We start from the raw sequence: 24,163 nt of genomic DNA, 5'->3' as shown, positions 1-24,163 counted from the left end.
ACTTTTTTTTCAAAAATCACTATTTTTTCAAAAATTCATAACTCGGCGGCAGATTTTTTGACCATGTTTCTCTATGGCTCAAAAGTTGCGGATTTTTGTCCCCTAAAACATATCAAAAAATCTCGAAAATAAAAAAAAAAACGTATTTTGGGAAATTGAGTTTGAGTAAAAAAAATGTTGATAAAAAAATCTGCAATTTTTTTTCCCTGTACCTATTTTTTCTCAAAAGTCCTCAACAATACCTACAACTTTGCCGAAGACACCAAATTGATCAGAAAATTCACTCAAAAGTTACAGGTGTTTGAATATTTACATACCATTTTTGTATGGACAGCAGCCAAAATTGTATGGAGACTTGTATGGGTGAACCAATGACGCAAAATAGCTTATTTGGTCATAGGGAAGGCCCCCACAAAGTTTGAGTCAAATAAAAAAATACAAAAAATAAAAATGGTCGAAATCGGCCGATTTCGTAGAGAGTTGCTCATATTTCTGTTGGTATTGAATTATTTCAGACTGCAAAATATTTGTTTTGTATGAATAACTCTTGTTATGAAAACTTCAATCAAACAATTTAATAATTTAACAATAATGTTTTTGCTAATTATTCAAGGGAATAAAACCCAAAAGTTTGGAACCACTGTTTAAGAGAATCAAAAGCTTGAGTTTAAATATACAGCAGAGCATTATTTTTCCAAATCATTTTTAGGAAAACTTTGGTAAAAACGGTTGAAAAATTAACTTTATTTTTAAATGCAAATCTGCTGTAAATTCAAAAAGCTTTTTTCGACCATTTTGATAAAGAGTGCCGTTTTCGAAATAAATCCCCCATAAGTTTGATGTTTGCCTAAATGATACATTTTTTCAATATTTCAATCAGCCACAAGAAGAAAAACATCTTCCAAATGTTGATACCTTAGCAACTAATTATCCGTTTTTCTAAAAAAATGAAACATACGTGAAAATTTGTGATCATTTAGATACTAATATTTAGAAATATTCAAAAATGTTAATTTAAAACCAACATTTCCAAAGGGGGAAAATGGTGGAATTTTAATGTAAATCTTACTTCCTCTCATAATACGTAGAATGAAACATATTCAACAAATTAGAGAAAATGGCAACAAATTGTTTCAATTGTTTAAAGAAAACCTAACTTGGCCATAATAAATACGTTCGTCATGGTCTTCTTAAACATATTGTAAAAAAGTGGGTAAAGTTTGTCAAAAAAAATTTTTGTTTAAGAAGCCAATGATGGAAAATTGCTTGTTTGACATTTTGAAACAAAGGAAAAAATAAAATTAAAAAAAACTAAAATTACGAATGTTGAAGTTTTTATAAGTTCTGAATAAATGCATTTTTGGTGAATTTTCTAATTTTTAAATTCAAAAGCATGTCACAAAAAAATAAGAAAAAAAGTTGATGTTTGGTAAACAATAGCTCTCAAAAGCACCCCTAATCAAATATAAATTTCCCTCAAAACACCAGCAGCAATTCTCACAGCCCGAGCATTCCGATGCTGGGGCTGCTGCTCGGGACGCACACCACTTGAACGAGTGTTTTTGATTTCTTTTGTTTCAGACAGCCAGTCAGTGTTTGTTGCTGCTGCTGGTCTGCTGGCTGGGCTGGGAGTCTGGTCTGGTTCGACTCTCTCTCTCTCTTTCTAGCAAGGGAAGTATAGTTCCACCTCGACCTTCCACTCTCTCACTCTCCTCCTAGGAAGCTTCTCCGTCAGCCACAGCAGAATCACTCCAGGCCAGGAGTGCTGATGCATGGTCGTTAGAATGGTTCAATTTTTTTTTATTAAAAATACAGATATTTTTTTTCAAATTATGCTTAAAACTAAACAAATTTTCTATGAAAAGTGCAGAAAATAAAATGTTTGAAATGTTATAATTTCAAAATGCATTTGACTTACTTTTAAGAATATTTCAAAGAAATCAATATAAAATGTTCATGAAAACATATGCGAATAAACTTTGAAGAACAATATAACAAACAATATAGAAAAAAAAACTCTTAAAAAGTAAGCAAAACTATATTTTTGACGATTATAATCTGTTTTCATCACCCTAACCCCGTATAGAATCTCACTTCCGACCCCCCTTCATCACATTTGGTCATGACCTATTGCCTGGTTCCGACACTGACGACGACACTTGCTGCTGCTGCCTCCACCAATCCATCCCAACCAGCACTAGACTAGTTCGAGTTGTTGTTATTCACCGACTTCTGGCCCTGCCAGGAACAGATGAGGGCACCGCCGCCGGAACCATTTCTCCGTTGGCCAAGCGCTCGCGCAGCCCGCCAAGTTTTGATCTCTGGAGTTGATGTATGTGATGGCTGCTGCTGCTGGCTGTTTTTTCGAGCTCTCCCGCAGGATTCAAATGGCGGGTGCCGTTGTCGTAACTTGTTCCAATCAGTAATATTTTTCAAAAATGATTATTTTAATTTATTTCAAAATCAACGTTTGATACAAATTGGATACAAAGCAAATTTCAGTCACATTTCAAAATGTGTCAGCTAAGCACAACGTCTACAATTGGTTTCCGCGGCGAGTGGTTGTTATGACGTGATTTTGCTGGAGTTTTTTTTTCTCACTGCTGCTTGCTGCTACTGCTTCGGATGGTGGAAGTTGATGTTTTGAGCACTTTTTATTTCGCTGCTGCTGGCTGGACTGTGGCAGGCAGGCAGGCCCCTGCTACGAGTCGTTGTTTACCAAGTGACTCGACACGATATGGTGGTGTCACGTCACTACAGGGCAGCTTTCTCTCTCTCTATTGCAGCGAGAAGGATGCTGGTGTTGATTGGAGTTGACTGTTGACCTTTTATTATGGTGTGTGGGTTGAGAATTTGGGATTGGTCAAATTATGGGGGTGTTGTTGATTCCAAAGTGCATTTTTTTATTCTTGAAACTATTTCAATTAACCTAACTTTCTTTAAATTTTCAGTTTCTATAAAAATAATTTACAAAATTTTAAATTCACCGTTTTCTTACAACTGAAAAAAACAAATCTGAAATGATTTATCTATTTAAAGCTGATGCAAATATTTTTCAAAGTTTTGTCCCTCGGCTCTGGCCGGGGACGAGGGGAAAGCAAATAAATACTGCCCATCGAAAATTATCAATAACTCTAAGGATTTTTTGATACACCCAAATTTGCTAAAAAAATTATTCTAATTTCAACTAATGGCACTTAAATTTTCGTTGCCATTTTGAAGTTTTTTGAAAAACAAAACAAAATTTGCCCTCTGATGCTAACTTCGAAAAAAAAATATGTACCAACCTAATTAAATTTAGAGCAAACTAAAAATTCTGTGAAATTCTCGGTAAAACTATATCATCAACGAAAGTCAAACCTGGTTTGCAAAAATTAGACGTTTGAATGGTTTTGCTCAATAACTGCAAAAATGTGTTTAATGAATTTGAAATACACAATTTAAAAATTCAATCCATTGCTCAGTAAAATGATTCAAATACTGAAAAAAAAACTGACATAAAAACTGTTTGAAGTTCAAATCATTTTCATTCCTTTTGTACTTAAGAATGAAAGATCAAATGCGTGATTTTTTTTAGCGGTATCAAGTTTAAAACATAAAACAGATAAAATATAAAAAGAAATCAAGATATGTTCAAAACAACCAAAATATTGGAAAAATTTACGAATTGAATCGAATTGATGAACTTTAGATTGAATTAGAAGAAAAAATAGTTTTAAGAAAAATAGTCCAGTTGAAATAATCAGTAAAACAATAAACAAAAACAAATTTCCTGATGGCAAATTTGGTGAAAAACCGTTAAAATAATCTTTGTTCAACCATTTTCAGTCCACCAGATAGTTGTTAGAACTGTTTTGTAACTTTAAAAAAAAACATGTAATCCTTTTTCGTTTTAATCTTCTTAACAACCTGTTTAAAATCGTATTTTCAATTTAAACAAATTTGCAATGAAACTAAATAAAGTGAATTTCAGCCAGGGTTGTTAAAATATCAAAATATCAGCTCTCAGCAACTACAATTATCCCGCCTGAATATTCATGCCTCAAATACAACTGCTCTTCTCTCTTCATTGAAACTCTCAGCGCCGAACATAGCCGAACACGTTTTCGTGTTTACCCACTCGCGATTGACATTTTCCTTTTCTCTCTCATTCCCGCTTCCACGATCATCCTACCGCAACAGCGTTTAACCACAAAAGCCGCCACAAAACCAATTTCGCAGACGCAGTTTGATGGGACGTCATGCGTGGTCGGCTCCTAATCGCCATCCCGCGTTCTCTCATTGGAGTTTTTGGAGAAATTGAGAGACTCAGCGGTGAGAGCGCATAGTCAAGGAAAAGGGGAAGAGTGATAGAGAGAGAATGACATCGCTGGGAATCACGAGACACAAGAAGAGATCTCACAAGCTATAGTAACGGCCACTATACTCTCGGATATTTTTGGTGCAGAGATAATCTATTGATAGCTTTTTTTATCACTCATTTGCAACACTGATTTCAGCTAAACATGTCAAACTAGGTCAGCATGAAATGTTTAAAATTATTCATATAAGAATTTAAAAAAATGTTTCAGCTACTGCATTTCAAATGATTATAGGACGTTTAAAAAAACTCTAGATTTTATCATTTGTTATTATTATTAGGCTGGTACAAATATTTTTTAAAGTTTTTGTCACCCCCCTTCAAAATTGGCCCGAAAAATCAGGGGGCAAAAAAAAATTTTTACAATAAATTTCAACATTTCAATGAAAACTCAAGTGCAACCAGCTGAAATCAAATTAAAATACATTCTCCTGCGTTTAAAATCATTTTTGGCATGTTTGGGTTAATTAAAAAATCTTAAGATTTTTTGAAAATTTTCGATGCAAAATCTTTTTTTTCGATACAATTTTTGTTTTTGTGAGATCTTAGATTTTTTGAAAACTAATGATTGCAAAACAATTGAACTAGTGTAAAATGCATTTTAAAACACTTTTTGCATTTAAATGTGAAGATTATGGCTTGTTATTTAAATTTTTATATTTTTTAATTTTTTTGCCCCCCCCCCCCCCCTTGACCACGGCTAGGGCCGAGGGACAAACATTTTTTTTAATATTTGCATCGGCCTTATCAAAAAAAAAAAACAAAAATTGAAATCACAAGCCTAGGTTTCAGCATTTGGATGAAAAAAATGTTTAAAAATGCATTTTACAGGCGTACGGTTGCTTTCCAATCATTAGCTTTAAAAATATCGAGGTATTGACGGATTTTTTTCGCAAAAAAACTTTTTGTGGGACTGTACATTGATATTTCATGAAAATTTAAAATGTTTTTAAAGGAGTTCAAACATGCTTAATATCATTATTAACGCGGGAAATGCATTTTAACTGGTTTTCAGTTGATTAAACTTTAATTTTCATTAAAATTGTGAAGTTTTAAGAAAAAAAAAATTTCCCCTGATTAGGCCAGGCCAGGCCAACTTTGTAGAGGGGGGGGAGGGGGCGACATAAACTTTGAAAACTATTTGCAACGGCCTAAGAATAATCCAAATAAAAATCGAAATAAATTTTCCATTTTTATCGATAAAATGCAATGCCTTCAAGATGTACACAGAAAAAAAAGTTGAATTTTGGAATGTTGAAAATTTGGTAGGTTGAGTATTACCTCTTTTTTGAGTAATATTACATAAAAAATGTGTAAAAATGTGAACCTGATGAATGTTCATCAAGAACTGATGGAAATTCATAATTTTCTGGGGCAAAATTAATAATTTTATTTGACACAAAATCTTTCAGCATTTCCTGATGAATATTACCATTATTTTTTTCTGTGTAGCCATTTAATAGTCGATTCAGGTAAAAAGGGTTCATTTCTGAAGTTTTTTTTTTTTGAAAGGTCTAATAAACTAATTTTATTTCTGCTTTTTTGGTTGGTTGGTTTTGGTTGGTTGGCCTTTAGGAAGAAATCTAAACCACATAAGAGTGAAAATATGGTTTATTGAAAATCTAGATGAACTCCAGATTTTTTTATATTTTTGTTTTATTTTATAGTAGTTTTTCAAATTGTTGAGAAAGTTCTCTTTAATTTCATTTTTATTTTGAAAAAGCATAGCTTTAATAGAATTTGAAAAAATGCTTCTTAAGCATTTTCCATTGTTTTTTTTCATTGACGACTGAAGATAACTCGGCAACTATTGATCCTATTTAAAATGTAAATAAATTATTTCTTTTAAATTTTTGTGAAATTTCCCAATATTTCAAACCTACATACTATAAAAAAATTTAAATCAAAGCTAACATGTTTGGCAAAAACAAGAAAAAAGGTAAAGAGATATCAAAAATCAGCTATGATTGTAATTTCAAAAAATTTCAGGTTTGAACAAAATATTTTCATTAAATGTGGAATTTTCTGTTTTGTGGTGAAATATTGTTCGAAAATGTAATGTCGATTTTGTTACATGGACTTACAAAAATCCTCTGGGTGACTAATCCATCACGCAAGAAGTCTGCACTGCATCTTCATTTCGCAGAAGGCTTTAAACTATTGCCACAAGTGAATAATTACGCCGATCGTCACCTTTTGCAGCTGCCGACACCTGTGTATGCTCAGCTGGGTCATCATCAGGCACAACAACAGCAGAAAAATGTACCATCAAAGCGGTTGGTCTAATTGTGAAAAAATGTTAAACTTTGAACAGATGTTTCACAGGAAAAAAATACACAAACGACGTTCTTGCGTTTCGTTAGAGTCTTTGTAATAAATTCTACAACCAAGTTTCTTTTTTTTTTTTTTTTGCAAAATCAGCTCGAACCATCAGCGCTTCAAGTTGGCCAATCAGAGCCGGTGCAATCTGTCACCGGGTTCCGAACCTCCGTCGACGACTTCGACAGCTGCTGCTGCCGTCGCTGGTCTTCAGAGAAACACCCAACTCCCATGGCTTTCGGTTAAAAATATTTCCCCAAAACCTTAGTGCCCAGCATGCCAGCGCAGCCGTCACAGCTTTTCCATCGAATTTTCCAATCCGACCAGCAGCGCGAGCAAGCACGTGTCGCCACCATTTGAAGAGAAAAAAGGGCGAAATGGAAACAGAAATCAGCAGAATTCATAGTGGTAGGGCAAAAGGCAGGCTTGCCCCCCAGGCTCGAGAAAACACTGAACCATGCAGTGGAGGAAAAAATATAGAAAATGAAGCGCGATTCACGAGGTTTGTCGGTTGGGAGACCCCCTTCTAGAAGAAATGAGTTGCGAGCATTCCGACCCCCTTTTGAAGGTTAGGAAGTGTGGATTTCTTCGTATTCAAAGAGTCCAGTTGGGCAAAGCGATCATTAAAAATTAGAAAAAAATAGCGTCTAATTTATTGCTTATCATGCCAAAATTACTTTCAATAATTTTTTAAGTTAATAGCGTTAAATTTTTCAAATATTCAGAAATTTTATTATTTTAAAATTCTTAAATCAAGAACCTACTCAAAAAAATATGTTTCATCAAATGTACCATACTTTATCAAGACTATTTTTTATTATTTTTAAACTTATCACCATTGACAAGTTTTCATTAAGCTATAAAAAGGTCCGATTTAAAACAATAAATAAATATATCAAAAAAGTGCGTAAAATTAAATGTTTGGCCCTTTTGAAATTGATTTAAATTTTTTGAAAAGATCGGAAAATTTCACGAATGTTTCATATTTAAACATTGAAAATCGGACCATTAGTTGCTGAGATGTCGACAATAAAAAATGGTTGGTTGTTTGGGCGAGACTTAGAAAACATAAATTTTCCAGTTTTTAAACCTTTGCATTTCAATATCTCAGCAACTAAGAATCTTATCAACAAAGTTCGAAAAAGTAAAATATAGAGAATATTCTCAGCATTTCAAAAAAAATTGAGCAAACATGGGCACTATCTTTTAAAAATGAAAAACTGCGACTATTTTCAAAAAGTTACCTAAAAATGGCTATATCTTAAAAACGGTACAAATTTTACTAAATTACTATTGGATTGTAAATTTGATTTTACATCGAAAAAAGAAGTTCAAAAATGTTTGCGATCAACATTTTGATTTCAAAAATCAGTATTGATTAGAAAACTCATAACTCGGTCAAAGATTTTTTGCACCACCTGGAAATTACTAAAAAGTTGGCATATCAAAAAATAAAAATAGCTTTTTTTTTGCAAATCAAATTTAGTGACAAAAAGTTAAATCAATCACCACCATCACCATTTTTTTTAACCGTGTTTCATTTTTTAAGTTAAGTTTATATCCATACCTACATCAAAATAGTTGTAATTTTTCAACTCGTGATTTGTCGTTTTCTATGTTCAAAAATTAATCTTTTGTGAAATTTTCTTCATATTTTTTAATATCAATTATTTTCATATCTGAAAAAGCACAAGAGGTTTTGGCCCTTTTAGAAAATAAATTTTGGTTCTAAAATTCTTAAACTGGATTTATTGAAATGAGCAGAAACTTTCACAAAAGTTTCATCTTTTAAGAAATACAAATCTTTAAATCTTGTTTAAATTATTTATGCAATTTTGTTCGATTTTTTTCACATATCTTATCTTAAAAACATATTTCTAGTATTAAATATGGAATCATTCTAAGCTCTAGCGCAAGAGATGCCTTGCTTAGTTTTATGAAGCGTCTAAGAATTTTTTAAAATTTAATAGAATGTGTACGTTTTTTTTAAATGAAAGATAAATAACAAAATATATATAAAAAATAACAAAAAATATTTGCCATTTTTGTGTGAAATTCTTTAACCGTAACTTAACCTACTACTTTGCCAAAAACATAAAATCTAACAGAAAATCACAAAAAAACTAAAAATGATGAATTTCAGACCAAAGATTGAAAAATTTACTAAGTTTTAAACTATATCTGTTTCATTTTCTAAGATGTTTTGAAAATTTCTGAAGTAACAACTATATTTTGTTTATGTGAAATTTTTAGCATTTCATTTGCTGTTTTAAAAATAAATTCCTGTAATGTTTTGAGAAAAACATTAGCAAACAACAAAAACACAATTTGAAAATAGATAGTAGATATTTATTTATAGTTTCAGAAGAATTACCTAAAGTATATGATATGAAATTTTGTAAACAATTGACAATAATATTCAAATGGCTTTTAACATTAAAAACCTATTGATTTTGGCTCAACTTTGATTTACTTTGCATTGGTCCAAAAATTGGTTGAAAATTTGCCTCATTACGGTAAAATTTGTAAAATGCAAAAAGATCTAAAATAGGACAAATCTAGCTTACTTTTTCAAAAAGTCCTATGTTCAAAGGAAACCCATGGCGCATTGGTTGTTTTGGAAATTTAATCTAGAAATCAGGTATTTTAGGAAAAAAATAATGGCGTAACAACAATGTGTTTAAAATAAAAAAAAAAATAATCACTGTTAGATTTTTTGATCTTAAGAGTCTTCAATATTTATATAAGATTTTTTTTATGAGGTGAATGACTTTGAAATCAAATAACGTCTGTTTACTCCATGTGTTATTCAAAGTTATTGTCAAAAAAAAAATCCAAAAGATCAGAGGACTCAAACAAATTGAATGCTTGAATTTGACATTATGATTGGCAAACCTAAAATCGGAAAAGTACAATAAACTTTAAGAAACTTTCATCTCTAATTTTTTGAAAGTTAAGCTTTAAACATAGCTTTTTAAAAAAATGCTATTCAAACAAAGATATTTTTGAATAAGTAAATTAACAAGTAGCTAAATATAATATCAAAATTTCAAAAAAATTGTTCTAGAGAAGCAGACTCGAAAAACATCACGAAAATTTCTGTTTTTCAGATAAATTAGCCAATTTTACCCAATCACACTTTCCGAACGCCTCTCAGTTGCAACAGCAGTCACAAATGTCTCGCTGACTTCCCGGACTGGCAGCGAGTGTTCGACATTAGTTTGAGTTTTTATTTATTTTTGCAACCTTCTCCAGTTTCAGTCGGGTGGGTGGAGAGAATCAGAGAAACCACCACACCACACCCTCTCTTCCGGTGTAGTATATTTGAAATCTGGTGGGCGCTCCAAGCAACAACAGGAAAAAAGGGACCCAGAACCAGAAGGTGGCATCGCCGCCAAGTGTGTTTCACTTTTCCGTAGTTTTGTATTTTTTTCCACGTTTCGTTCTCAAGAGTTCTCGTCCCTCTGCTGTGTTATTCAAATTGAGCCAATTTTCCACGACTGTTGCCACCACCCCCCAACCACCCTCTTCGATTGGGCTTCAGTTGCAATTTATGTGTGCTTAGGCATTCTCCCGGGGGCGGTACAATTTATTGGAATTGATAAGTTTTAATTTAAAATTTCAATTAACTCGATCCCGGCCGAAGCCTCGCCGCCGGCGCCACCGGATGGAATTGGACGCCGTGGACTTTCCCACCCAGTTGGTTCCAAGTTCGAGTTCCAGTTCCGGCCACGGGTAGGTAAATAAACTTGCAAAGCTGCCATCGACTTTGATTACATTTTGCCGCTAAAATATGGCTAATGGTTAAGGCCAGCCTGCCAGCTGGAGGCGCAAAATGGCAATGCTTTTTATTGGAGTTTGGAGTAAATTTTGAGTAAAGCACACATTCAAAACAGGCAGCTGCGCACGCGATTGTGAGTGGGTGGCTGATTAAAAAGGAGCGATTTGAAAAAAGCAAACAGTTGGGTGATTCGGTGATTTTTTTTTTCGAAAAATAAAACTTTAATGATATAAAGGAAAATACATTTGTTGGTGAGTTGGGAATTTGGTCAATTTTCATCACGATGATCGATTTGTTGCCAGCAAGGATTTTGATGTTGGTAAGGAATATTTAGAAAAAAATAGTTACACTCTTGTAAAATTTACCCAATTTTGATTGAATTACTTATTAAAATTTTTAATCCTCTCTCTACTCTAAGTATTATTAAAGAGGTCATATTTAAGCTCGACACTCAAAAATAAGACAGCAAACCAATTTATCTTGATTAGATTATCCGAAGATTCAATTCTCCGAAGTAAATTTTTCCAAGTCCTTCGGATAATCGAGTCTGGAATTTGCTAATTAACTTCGAATCTTTGAGTTAAAATTTAATTTTAAGTTTAAGCTTAAAAAATTAAAATTTTAAATAAATAAATCAATTTGAAAAAAATAGTGTCCACGAGTGTCCATTTCAAAAAAATATAGAATCTAAAAATTAAGGAATTTCCAGTGAAATTAAACATTAAAAAACAAGATGATAGATGTTTTTGAAATGTAAACTAACAAGCATCAAATATAAAAATGCTGTAATCTCTTAAAATTAATGTTCGATTTTCTGTTTTTTTTTAACAATCAAAAAGCCCTTTTGAAAAGTTGGTTTTCAAAATTCGAAAAGATTAGTAATTTTCCCGAGTGATTTATTATTTGACAATTAAAATAAGATTCCAAGTTTCTGAGCAACCGGCATTTTAAAATTAGGTGCTATTTGGTTGACAATTCGAAAAATTAATTTCAATGTTTCTTTATATTTAAGTTGCTATATCTCAGTAAAATGAGGTAAAATCAAATTTCATGTGGTTATATCTCGAATACAAAATTTCAGCAAAGTAGTTTTCGATTGTAAATCCAAGTCTACATCCAAAAATGAGGTTGAAAAAATTGAAACAAAAACGAATTAAAAAAACTATTTTTTCTTATAAAATCCGTCTCGAGGACCAAATGGTTTCCATTCTTCACTGTGGCTCGAAAGATGTTGTTTTTGGAAACCTAAAAAAAACTAAAATTTTAAAACAAAGATGGAAGAATTTTTAAAACTTTTTTAGTGTTTTTTCGATGAAAAATACGTTTTTTTCGATGAAAAATACGTTTTTTCTGTCTCTTTGACACCAAATTTCTATCTCATCACCGTTTCAGGCTGCATATTATTGAAAAACACCTCTTTTTTCGCATGTTCAAAAATGGAAGGGGTCGTACCGCCCCTCCGTCACGAGATATCAAAAAACGGACCTCGAATTCGTGATCAGGGACGCAAGTTACCCCTTAGGACAAAGTTTCACGCAAATCTAAGAGGGGTCGGGGCAACTGCTGTGTGAGTTTTAAGCACCTTAGCATATACAGTTTAGACTAAAACTGAAAAGAATGACTTTCCTCCTGCAAAATCGTATGCAAATGAACTTGGTTTGCGATACTACAGATTTCGTGAAATCATATTTCGGATTTCGGATCAGTATCTCCATATAACACAGTCAGCGAAAAGTCAAATTTTCAGTACACCTCTTTACATAATTTGTACATTTTATGAGAGCATCATCCTTGACCCAAAATCCCCCAACTTTGGCAAACTTTACCTGGATATCAACAGTAGTAAAACATTTTATTAAATGCATCCTCAACCTTGTATCTCGAGATTTTCCATCAGGATCCCCAAAACATCCATCAACTTCAAACATAAACCGGCATCGGGTCCAAACTCTTCCTCCATCCGGTCAGCAAATAAAACTTTTTAATTTATTATCAATATTTATGGCCAAAGCGCGGCGGCAGGCCCAGCAGTTTGTGGTGTCACAACCCGGCAGAGTACCATAAAGATTTCCATCCTTGTCCGCGTGTTGGAAAAATCAATCTCTGCCCCCGCCGGGGGCGGTAACGTCTATAAAAGCGATGAATTTTTCGCGGCCTACAATTTCTCCCCTGAAGAGGTTTATGATCTGATCTGATTGTTCGTACTAAGGGTGCGCTCTTTTATGCTGCAACATTATGCTTCTGTTCCGTCCTCCCCCCCTTAAAAAAAAAGCAAGATGAGGGTCGTTCCAAACTCAAACTCCAAGCGAAGAGAGTTCAAACCCTCATGATTGCGGAATGGGTTCGACCGCTGATGAACGTTATGGTTATGGTGGTGGTTTTCTTGTGAACTCTGGTCTCGCTTGAAACGAGGAAGAGGAATGTTTATCATCATGAGCTGGTGATGCTGAACGGACAGAGCGTTGGAGGCTACCAGCAGCAAATGCAGCACACACTTTCTTGGGAAGTGCTATCTTGGCCACCAGCAGAAAAGTGTTTTCTTCAAGAGTTGGGCTTGCTGGGAGGAAGATAGTGTTCAAGTTTTCAGATTAACAGCAGCAACTGGGGAATGTCTTTTGCAGAGAAGCGTTTTGAAAAGTTCGTTGATCTAAGTTGTCAACCATAAATGACCAATTCATAATGGAAGTATATCCAATTTTAAAAGGTCGAAATCAACCCAGCGATTGTTCACTCAAAGTTTCACTCTAAACCTGCAACTCCAGCTCAATTGCAACCATATGGCAAACGCCAGAGCCATGAATTCTAAACCCATTCACATTCCACACCACCAAAAAGCATCCAGGCAAAACCCCAGCCCTCCCCCATCGGAATGATTTATCACCGGTCAGTAACGTCCGCAGCGTGACCGCGGCCGTTGTTTGCCACTGGGGGTCGCCGGCCAGCATCAGTGCAGCAGTGTTGCCAGCGGCCACAATCTGAACACACAGACCAACTGCATCCTCTGCTGGACGGGGAGGAAGTGCGTCTGGTTAGCGTCCACTCTCACGTAGAATCACACGTTGCGTAATTTTACAAACATTCACATGCACGCGCCCCTGCTAGACTGAGGGACACGTGTTGTGCGTGCGTGGGGGGGGAAGGGGGGAGGGGGTGAGAATAATTTATGCACTGCTAAAAGGTTTAACGGGTTTCGGCGAAAGGTGCGTTCAATCAACACTTGGACTTTGGCGAAAACCAGACCGATTTCGGGCGAACTGGTAATTTTACATCGCATTTGGTGGAAATTTATCATTGTCAATGATTTCCTCCTAAAAAGAGCATTTTTAACAAGGGGAATGTTTCCAATTGATGACAAACCAATTGTGCAAACTCGCCTCAATTAACGAGCGCAAAAAGCTGTCATTTTCACAGAGTTCATTCAACGAGCCGGAGGCACGTGTTCCGTAGCTTCTTTGTAGTATCCTCCAATCCCCCCTCGGGGCGAGCTGTGAAGTTCTGGCCGGCCGCAATTTGTCTTGTCGCGGAACATGCAGGCAGCTGGGTAAACACAGACCTCGATTGAGAGCAACAACAACGTGTTGTGTGGTTGTGGAGCCAGCCAGCATCCGAGTTAGTTAGTTAACTCCTACTTGCAGAATCGGTCGGACCGAAACCATCTGTGATTGCACAGTTGTGGCTGGTTGCGCGGAAATTTTACTTGAAAAATGTGCGCTGCTGGATCGGATGTACCTGGAAAGGTGAAGAAAATTATCTATTTAGGGGTAGTTCATTAATCACGTGAAAAATGGCAAACAATCGACTTCTTCCTTAAGCACCAAAAAATCATACGAAAAAAAATTTAGCGGATATAGCGGAGAGCAAACCACAAAAAGAGATTCAAATAATAATTGTCAAATTAATTGTTATTTATAATAAAAAAATCTTATTTAAAATTTTATTTTATGATTGACAAAAAAGCATAATTCTTAGGGAAAGGGCCTGCTACGCAACAAGTTTCTGTTGCGCGGAAGTTGCGACATGACGTGTGATACTACACAGAAAAAAAAATTATGGTAATATTCATCAGGAAATGGTGACAGATTTTGTGGCTAAAAAAATGATGAATTTTACCCCAGAAAATGATGAATTTTCATCAGTTTTTGATGAAAATTCATCAGGTTCACATTTTTACACATTTTTTATGTAATATTACTCAAAAAAAGAGGTAATATTCAACCTACCAATGTTTCAGCATTCCAAAATACAAGTTTTTTTTTCTGTGTATATAAGAAAACACTTAACCACACAAAAAAAAAAAACAAACAAATTCTTGATACTATTAACAGGTCATGAAAAACTGACAAAAGCGGTCATAATTAGGATTTTCAGTTTTTTTTCTGACTATAACTGTTTTCATAATGGTCACGTCAGTTGCATAACTTCCCGTTAGGGTATCGGTTAAAACTCAATGAAACTATACAGAAAAAAATGATTCATCAAAAACTGGTGACAGATTTTGTGTCAAAAAATTGTGTAATATTACATCAGAAATTGGTGAATAGCCATCAGTTTCTGATAAATTTCCTTCAGACTCGCATTTCTACAAATTTTTTAGGTAAAATTACTCTAAAAAGAGGTAATATTCATCCAACCAAAATTTCAACCTTCCAAAATTCAACTTTTTTCTTTGTGTATACAGACAAACAGTATTTTTGCAAAGTGGTAAAAGCAAAGCAATCCACTTTAACGACCCCGGGTCTTTTGTGGTCTCTGTTGCAAGTTTCTGCTCATTTTTTTTTTCGATTCTCCATACAATGCGACATAACAGTCACTAAATTGACCGTCACACAGTGGTACAGATCGCAAAATTAAGTGAAAATTTGATTTTCCGAAAAATTGGAAAAGTTCAGTGACAGAACAGTTGTTACAAATGAGACAAGGCAACTTTAGGCTAGGTCGAAAATTAGGATAGTTCACGATTTGGGTGTGAAAATTCAATTTTCCAGGAAAATTTTTGCGATTTTTTTCTCTTCTTAAAAGTTACTGCCCATGACAATCCAACCAACTTTATTTTAGACATTAAAATTTTACCTTGCAATCTGCGCCATTTAAGAAAAACATTTACATGACACGAGAGCAAACACTAACAAATAAGTTTTTTGAACGTAACAATACTGAGTTCACTTTTAGAGAAAATAATATTCTGGGCACTTTTAAAGCCCTAAAAATAATCATTTTTGTTCTTACAGATACAGATTAACAAAAATAGTGCATCGATTTCCAAATTTCAAGCTTTACAGTGCTCTAAAACCTGCTGTCCCTGTTCAGACTGAAATCCCGATTCGCCCCAGATGACGGTAATAGCCATTCTATGGTAGAAAAGATGCAATCTTAAAACTCAAAAAAAAATTTCAGGTGAAAAATTTTACCACCCTAACGAAATTCAAAAGTTGTCTATTATGAGGGCAGATTTCAAAACCATCCATTTATGGTCAAGCTAGATCATGATTTCATTATAGAAAAAAAAAGTTGCTTTTATAAAAAAGGTTTCTTTTAGGTAAATATTCCTGCATAAAAAAGCCTTTTATCTTTTCTTTTTTAATTTTAGAAGGATTTTTGAAAAAAACAACTATTTTTTTCAACTAAAAATAATGCTCATTTTTTGTATTCTTTGTAATCCCAACCAATTAGTTAAATTTTTGAAGTTGGTCTCCATTTTATTTTTGATAAAAAAAATGTTTATTTTGTGGGTGTGGTTATTTTTATTTCAAAAATATTTCTTTTTGCCAAACTTGCGTGCTATTCTCTAAACAGGAAGTAGAACATTAATAAACAGAATGTACTTTGTTTTACTGAAATAATTACCAAATCATTCGAGACAGTGTTATAGAAAGTACATCGAACTTAAAAAAAAATATCCTTCCTGAATATCCTTCAAAATATGTTTACAAAAAAACAAACATAATACAAAAATAGCTAGTTCATCACCTGGCTAATTTTCGTGAACTTTTCCCTCCAATTTAAACCTTCAAAAAAAAAAAACCCCAAAACAAAACAAAAAAAAATCATTGCTTTTATAAAAAAGGTTGCTTTTTTGTTAAATATTCCTACATAAAAAAGCCTTTTATCTTTTCTTCTTTATTTTATAAGCATTTAAAAAAAAACAACTATTTATTTTTTTTTTTCAACTAAAAATAATGCTCATTTTTTGTGTTGTTTGTAATCCCAACAAATTCGTTAAATTTTTGAAGTTGGTCTCCATTTTATTTTTGATAAAAAATAATGTTTATTTTGTGGGTGTGTTTATTTTCATTTCAAAAAATATTTCTTTTTGCAAAACTTGCGTGCTGTTCTCTAAACAGAAAGTAGAACATTAATAAACAGAATGTACTTTGTTTTACTGAAATCATTACCAAATCATTCGAGACTGTGTTATAGAAAGTACACCGAACTTTCAAAAAAAATATCTGCCCTAAAAATATGCTAACCAGAGCCGTACCTAGGGTCCACGGCGCCCTTGGCGAAGCATTAATTTGGCGCCCCTCCAAATTTTTCATCATTTTGATATGTTTACTTAAATTTTCAGCGATTGCTTCAAAGAGTTTTAATAATATAATGGTAATTGATTGAATAAATATAACAGCTAAAAAATTCAACAACAATTTAATTTTTTGAAGAATATTCAAATCAATGTTTTATTATTTTTAAACCATTTCAATCGATTTATATCTTTCCAATACAGATAGGTTGTAACGAAAAGGTGCTTTAGGATTAATGTTGACTGAAAATAGCAGAGTGTTGTTTAATCGTTTTAAACAGAATTTGATCTGACCTAGCTTAAATTTCATTGTATCAGCATTTTCCTGCATTCCTGAAAAAATAGTTTAACTGATTAGAAAATGGACTCCTTTTTTGGATGGATTCCTTTTGAAACTATTTTTTTTTTCAATTTATTTTTGAAAACAATATTTCTCTTCTCTGTGACTGTGTTTTTTGATTGATATAAAATTCCTAAAATTTGTGTTTTGAAAATTCATAGCTTCAAACAAAGGCAATTAGTTTTTACCTTTTTAACACATTGAAATTTTTTGTGTTTATTTTTCGACATCTAAAGTTTCTTAAAATTTTGTATAAAAACCATTACACTCAAATAGATGGTGACGACCGGGAATTCCCGGGAAATCGACCATTTTTGGACCTCTCGATTCCCGGGAAATTTGGTCGAAGCAAAATTATATAAACAAATAAAAAAAAATTGAAAATTCGAAATTGTTCAGAACATTGGGTGTTCAATGTAAGATGTTCAAGTTCGAATGAACCAATGCTTCTCTTATCTTCTAATTTAGAAAGTGTAAATTTTAACTTATTAAAAATTCCAATTACTATAATTGGGAAAACTTAAAATAATGTGGACCCCAAAATTAACCTTAAAGCATACTTAGCAGTTAGCCACAAGAAGAAAGTCTAATTTTTTTTATATTTTTGTTTATTATTTCTAAGAGTATAATTTTCATATCCTCTTTCAAGCATAGCAATTCTTATAATCCATTTTTTTTATTCTTATTATTTTAATTTCGCTGTATCAAGATAAGTTCCTTTTTTGATGTCATGGAGTAATTTTGTGTTTCGCTTAAACCTCAATATTAAATTATATCTTAGAAAAAAAACTCTGGAAATCTTTGTAAAGTCCGCCAAATGTGAACATTCGGGTTTTCCGGATCACTATTTCTTCAATGCATATTTACAGTTTTAAAAAAGAAAAAAAGATATTAAAATTGTTGTTTTGAGTCGCTATTTATTATATTGTAAAAATCCCGATACTGGGAAATTATGTATTAGCTATTTTGTTATTTCACAAAAATCTAATAACAAGTTCATACAACATTGCAGATTCAGAAAAAAATCAAGAAATAGATCATAGTTCCCAAAAATAATGAGGCTACTAATTAACGTTTCATTAAATAAGCATGAATAAATCGTAACTGAATTCATTGAAAAGAAACACATTTATAACTTTTCTTTATACATTACTGGCACTATTGGCATAGTTAATGGTGTTTCTGCAAATCAAAATTATACAAGAAATTGTATAATATTTTACTTTTACGACTAAAAAGTTGGTGGGCATTAGCGTGGTTCACGTTTCTATGAAAAAGACAAAAGTTGTTATTTTGTCTTGCATCAACCGGAATTTCGTTCTTTTATGTCCCCAGAAGGCTTTTGAAGGGGCCAGCCACCATCTAAAAGTATCTGTATCTTTAAAGGGTCACTTCCTAGCTTGTTGGTATGTTCTACAAAGTTGTTCCCCAGTTCAAAACCTATCTCCTACTACAAGAATCAAGTCATTTCATCGATTTATAAAAAAAAATCCTAATACAATGTAAAAAAAGATAGTTTCCCATGGAAAATAAATCAAAATCCCATATAAATTTCAAATTAAAACTGGAGCTCCTAGACCTTACCAAATGGGCTCAAATCTTCAGGAGTGCTTCTGGGGACATAAAAGAACGAAATTCCGGTTGATGCAAGACAAAATAACAACTTTTGTCTTTTTCATAGAAACGTGAACCACGCTAGTGGGCATGCATCTATGCAACTTTGTCGAAGACACCCAAATTTTACTTTTTCACTCTTGCTACAATCAATTGAATACAAGCAGCAGAATATAATATATTTAGAGCAATTTATGTGCTCTTAAAAAACCAACATTTTTATGTTGAAAAAAAAATATTTTGCTAGAAATTTAACAAAAGTCAAGAAATGTGTTAGAAATATTCAATTTAAACACTTCAGTATTTCGAAAACGTAGGCCAATCTCAACGCAACGTTTGCATTTAAAACGATAAAAATATCTCAAATGCCATTTTCTTTAAACTTGAAATATCTTATTCTTTTTATTTCAGATTTTCAATAGAAATGTGTAAATTTCAATTAAATAGCTGATTATATAAAAAAAAATACTTCAAAACATAAAAAAGCTTGATGGTTCCTGATGCTGGAAAAATGGTGAAATTTAAATTGAATTTTATATACTGTAGTTGAAATATAAAATCTCTAGCTATTTCAAAGAATTTTTATAAAACCCTGAAATTTTTGCCACTTGAGCGCCCCCTTTGATAAATGAATTGAGAGAATTTAATTTTAAATATAATTCTGGTACAATTATTGAAATAGCTGATTTTGGCGCCCCAAGTGTTATAAGTAATATTTGTAATATTCCGACCAAGATTATCGAGTTATTTTGTAGTCCTACTTTAAAATTTGGCGCTCCTTTTGTTCTGAATACCTTTCTAGGATTTTATGATAACATGACAAATTTGTACAATCATCGTTTTCGGCGCCCCCAAGGGCTGGCGCCCTTGGCGATCGCCAACTGCGCCAACCCCTAGGTACGGCGCTGATGCTAACAAAAAAAAAACAAACATAATACAAAAATAGCTAGTTCATCACTTGGCTAGTTTTCGTGAACTTTTCCCTCCAATTTAAACCTTTAAAAAAATAAAAGGCCGTTGCAAATATTTTTTGAAGTTTTCTGACTAAAGCCGACAAAAAAAAGTATAAAAATAGAAACTACGAGCCATTATTTCAACATTTGAAAGAAAAAAGTGATTTTAAATGCGTCCAGTTGTTTTGAAATCAAGAGCTTCCAAAATATTTAAGTATTGACGAATTTTTTTTTTTTTGTGAAAATGAAAAGTTTTTGCGCAGCTTTACTGCGAAATTTCATTGAAATTCAAAATATTTGTAACAAGCCCAAAAAGTACAAATATGATTCTTAATGCAGAAAAACGCATTTGAGATTGTTTTCAGTTGATTATTCTTCTAGAGCATTTTTTTTAAATGTCCTATAAACAAAGTTTTTTTGGGTATTTTCAAACCACCTTTAGTTAAGGATGTTCAAAAACACATAAAAAGCAAAAAAAAACAATATTATTGCACCTTAAAACAATCTAGACCAGCAAAAATATGTTTTACCCCCTGATTTTTCCGACCAATATTGAAGGGGGGTGCCATAAACTTTGAAAAATATTTGTAACGGCCTAATTGGTATCAATGCATACAAATTAAAATCGTAGCATTAATGTTTGTAAAAATTGTAAGTTTTAAGATAACATAATTGTTTTCCCAAAATAAAACAAATACTTAAATATTTGTTTTTTCTTAATTATTCAATTTGGAAATCAGCAAAACGTCATAGAAAACAATCTGATTGTTTTTTTTTCAAGAATAAAATACAAAAAAAAGGTCAAATAATTTCTTATTAAACGATATAAAGCAATACTTTTGAATAACATTGTTTGAAAATTGAATTTAATGATTACTTGAAAAGCTTACAAAATAAAAAAAATAGTAAATTAGTATTGTTCTCAGAAAATTGAAAGGCCTGTTTGAAAAAAACTAAAACTAACTAAAGTCTAAAAAAGTTCAAGATGGTATGTCAGAGACATAACCGAAAGACATAGGACCAAACAATTTGAATGTGTTTTTGGATTGCTAGTGATATCTGAAATAAGATTATTTTATTTTGTTTCATAGATTTGTCGGCAAAATTGTCATAAATGTTCTCCCAAGGTGAACCTTCTATGAGGGCACCGGCAACTCCAGGTTAGGGCCACTACTGTCGAAATGTCAATTTTCATGTTCAGTATCAAAAACCATGAATTTTGATATCCATATTGCCACAACTCGTATGTTTCTGTAAATGTCCCCCCAGGCCCCGGGGGAACCTTCTTTGAGGGCACCGGCCACTCCAGGTTGTGGCCACTACTGTCAAAATGGCCATTATTATGTTCAGTATAAAAACCATGAATTTTGATACCCATATTGCCACAACTCGTATGTTTCTGTAAATGTCCCCCCAGGCCCCGGGGGAACCTTCTTTGAGGGCACCGGCCACTCCAGGTTGTGGCCACTACTGTCGAAATGGCCATTATTATGTTCAGTATAAAAACCATGAATTTTGATACCCATATTGCCACAACTCGTATGTTTCTGTAAATGTCCCCCAGGCCCCGGGGAACCTTCTTTGAGGGCACCGGCCACTCCAGGTTGTGGCCACTACTGTCAAAATGGCCATTATTATGTTCAGTATCAAAAACCATGAATTTTGATACCCATATTGCCACAACTCGTATGTTTCTGTAAATGTCCCCCCAGGCCCCGGGGGAACCTTCTTTGAGGGCACCGGCCACTCCGGGTTGTGGCCACAACTGTCGAATTGGCCATTTTTCATGAGAACCGCCGCATCATAGCGACTTCCACGCCGTCCGCTTCGCTCGAATTTCCTCCTTCTGCTGCCGGTGGTTCTTCCTTCTGGTTGCTGGTCCTCTTCTTCTATTGGCCGCGGCTGCTGCTGCTCCGCGCCGGCCCGACGTGCACAGTTCGAGTGCTCGTTCCAAAGTGACTTGCTTTTGCGAAATTTTCTGGTTAAATAGCGGCACAGCCGGAGAACGGCACAAAAGGGGCGCGGTCTCGAATGCATACGCTCGCTCTGATTGGTCATCTGTCCGATTTGTACTGAAAAATTACTCATTTTGATTGCATGTTTTAAGTGCTTTAACTATGTTTAGTCAGACTATCTATGTAGTTAAACAATAGCTGAAGTCTTCCTCTTTCGATTGGTGGTCCAACCATCTGGATTGATTCACAGGGAAAAAAGATATAAGCGTTCAAAATGTCCCCTTTTTTAACGCTTAAAAGTGACGCTTTGGATCGAATTTCTGAACTGGCCCCCCAATATAGTAAGTAAAGACATAGTCCTATGTCAAAACAAGCTTTTGCAAAATACCGGCTTGGGATCGAAACAATCTCACAACTCAAGGAAATTCTTCAAAAATCTTTGCATATTTCCAAAAAATGATCATGTTTGAAGGAACCTGAATCTGATTAAATTTTCAGTAAAAAATATTATCTAAAATCTATTATTTAAAAACAAATAAAACAAAACAAATAGTTCCTCTAAACAGACTTGAAACACTCCACATTCCGCAATCTCCCGAAATCAATATTTTACCAAGCCCCGTAAAAATAACAACATTTTGCAAAATCCATCACCATTGCCACCTAGGCAGGTTGGAACCACTCCACAGCGGCGACTGGACTAATTGATTCAGCGCGGGAAGCATGTAACGAAACACTTGGCATATGTTACGTGTTACTTTCCAACCCGCGGGGCGAATGGTTCCCGTTTCTCAACACACCCGCAAGGGTTCGTCTTTTTTGTTTTGGAACTGATCCGGTTCCTCCGACTCACCGGCTTTCGGTCCTTAACTAGTTGTAGAGATGCTTCAGTTTTAGGGTGACGCGACGTACCTGAAAATAGATTGACAAGAAACACCCTGTTAATGATTTTCGAACTTTTTTTTTCTGCGTTCTTCTCTGTGGAGTATCGCTAAATGTTTTGAAAGAAGCTTTTCATCATCTCGGACTGAGCGCACGCGGAATGAAGATTTTCCAAACAGTGCAGCAGTTAACCCTTGGCGAATCAACTCAAAATTTTTTTCAGATAGAATTGGTTTGAAACCTATAGCAAAAAAAATATTTGAGCCAAAGAAAACTTTCAAACTAATTTTAAGAATTCCGACCAGTCGAGGGTTAAGGTCACGCAGCTGGGCCGGATCAACCACCTTCACACAACCGGGAAAGGAATCACGCGGTTTGTCACTTAGTGGGACTTGTGCACGAGCGCCAAATGGAACCCATTTCTGGTGGCGCGGTTTTAATGAATGTTTTCACTGCTGCTGCTGAGAGGGAGTGAAAAAGTTTCCTCAAAACACACACACTTCTGGATCGCGTCACAACAGCAACAGAACTTGGTCGTGTTACGGAGTTGAGCTCGGGAGCTCTAAATTAGAATTGATGGATTCCAGATCGCCGCCCTCTTTGAACTAGCCAGAGCGTTTTGCTCTTGGAGATGTCTCAATGGGACACGGTGGGCTGGTTTGTATTAAGATATTTAAAGACAGGTTCAATTGTTTTTCGGTTCAAGAGGATATTGCAACTTGTGTACTGTAAACTGGACTGAATTAAATGGAGAGAATGTTCGAAAAAACTTCTCAAAGCTGGCGCCAGCGCAATTTTTCCTGCCCCCAAATAACCGGAAAAGCGTGGGAAAAATATCTCCTCACGCACAACACGTGGAGCTCCTTTCCCATCATCATCGTTATCATCTACGGTGGTCCATCCCTTACACCAACTGGAGAAACGAGTGAGGCTATTTTCTGTTGATGTTTGCCTCTCCCATCGGGGGATAATATCCTAATCAATAATGTTTTCTTGTTTTCCCAGCCCATTTTCTACGCCCAGAGAGTTCCAGAGTTTGCTGAATAACAAACGACCGACAGGAAAAACCAACAACCGACCTCCTTAAGTGGAATTGTTGAATAATGGAAAACCTTTTGAGCAGGGGGTTGGGTTGTGGCAATTTCTGCATTTGCCCCATTAGCCAGCACAAATAGAAGAGCGGTGAGCTGTGGGGACGAGATTCCTCTGCACCGAATGTTATCACTGATAACAACAGTCAATTCAGTCAGTCCCACGAGAATCTTCTCGGAAAATGCCTCTGAGAAAATGCCCCGGTGCCAAAAATTAGCATTCTCCACCCCGGGTTCGGTTCGGCCCCCGAAAGGGTGCACCCGAGTGTAACTGCACGGGATGAACACCGAGTGAACAGACACACACATTATTCATCAGGCCGTGGGAAAATTATTCGTTTACCCACGGCA

At 34.4% G+C, this 24,163-nt stretch overlaps 1 protein-coding gene across 3 annotated transcripts in view; it reads right to left on the bottom strand.

Annotated features, from left to right (window-relative positions):
- LOC119767097 (protein CBFA2T2) overlaps positions 1–24,163 on the bottom strand; it is a 169,547-nt gene that overhangs the window by 113,984 nt on the left and 31,400 nt on the right. The window contains exon 2 of one of the 3 annotated variants that reach the window (XM_038254723.1): positions 22,693–22,751. The exons of the other annotated variants lie outside the window; for them this stretch is intronic. The gene's annotated coding sequence lies outside the window, so the exon portion shown is untranslated. The remainder of the gene's footprint in view (positions 1–22,692; positions 22,752–24,163) is intronic. 3 annotated transcript variants of the gene reach the window in all.

This window comes from Culex quinquefasciatus, chromosome 2 (genome assembly GCF_015732765.1).
Source record: "Culex quinquefasciatus strain JHB chromosome 2, VPISU_Cqui_1.0_pri_paternal, whole genome shotgun sequence".
In the NCBI taxonomy this organism is placed as follows: Eukaryota; Metazoa; Arthropoda; class Insecta; order Diptera; family Culicidae; genus Culex; species Culex quinquefasciatus.
The sequence above is the reverse complement of the archived record's forward strand: the minus strand, read 5'-3'. Positions and strand labels throughout refer to the sequence as shown.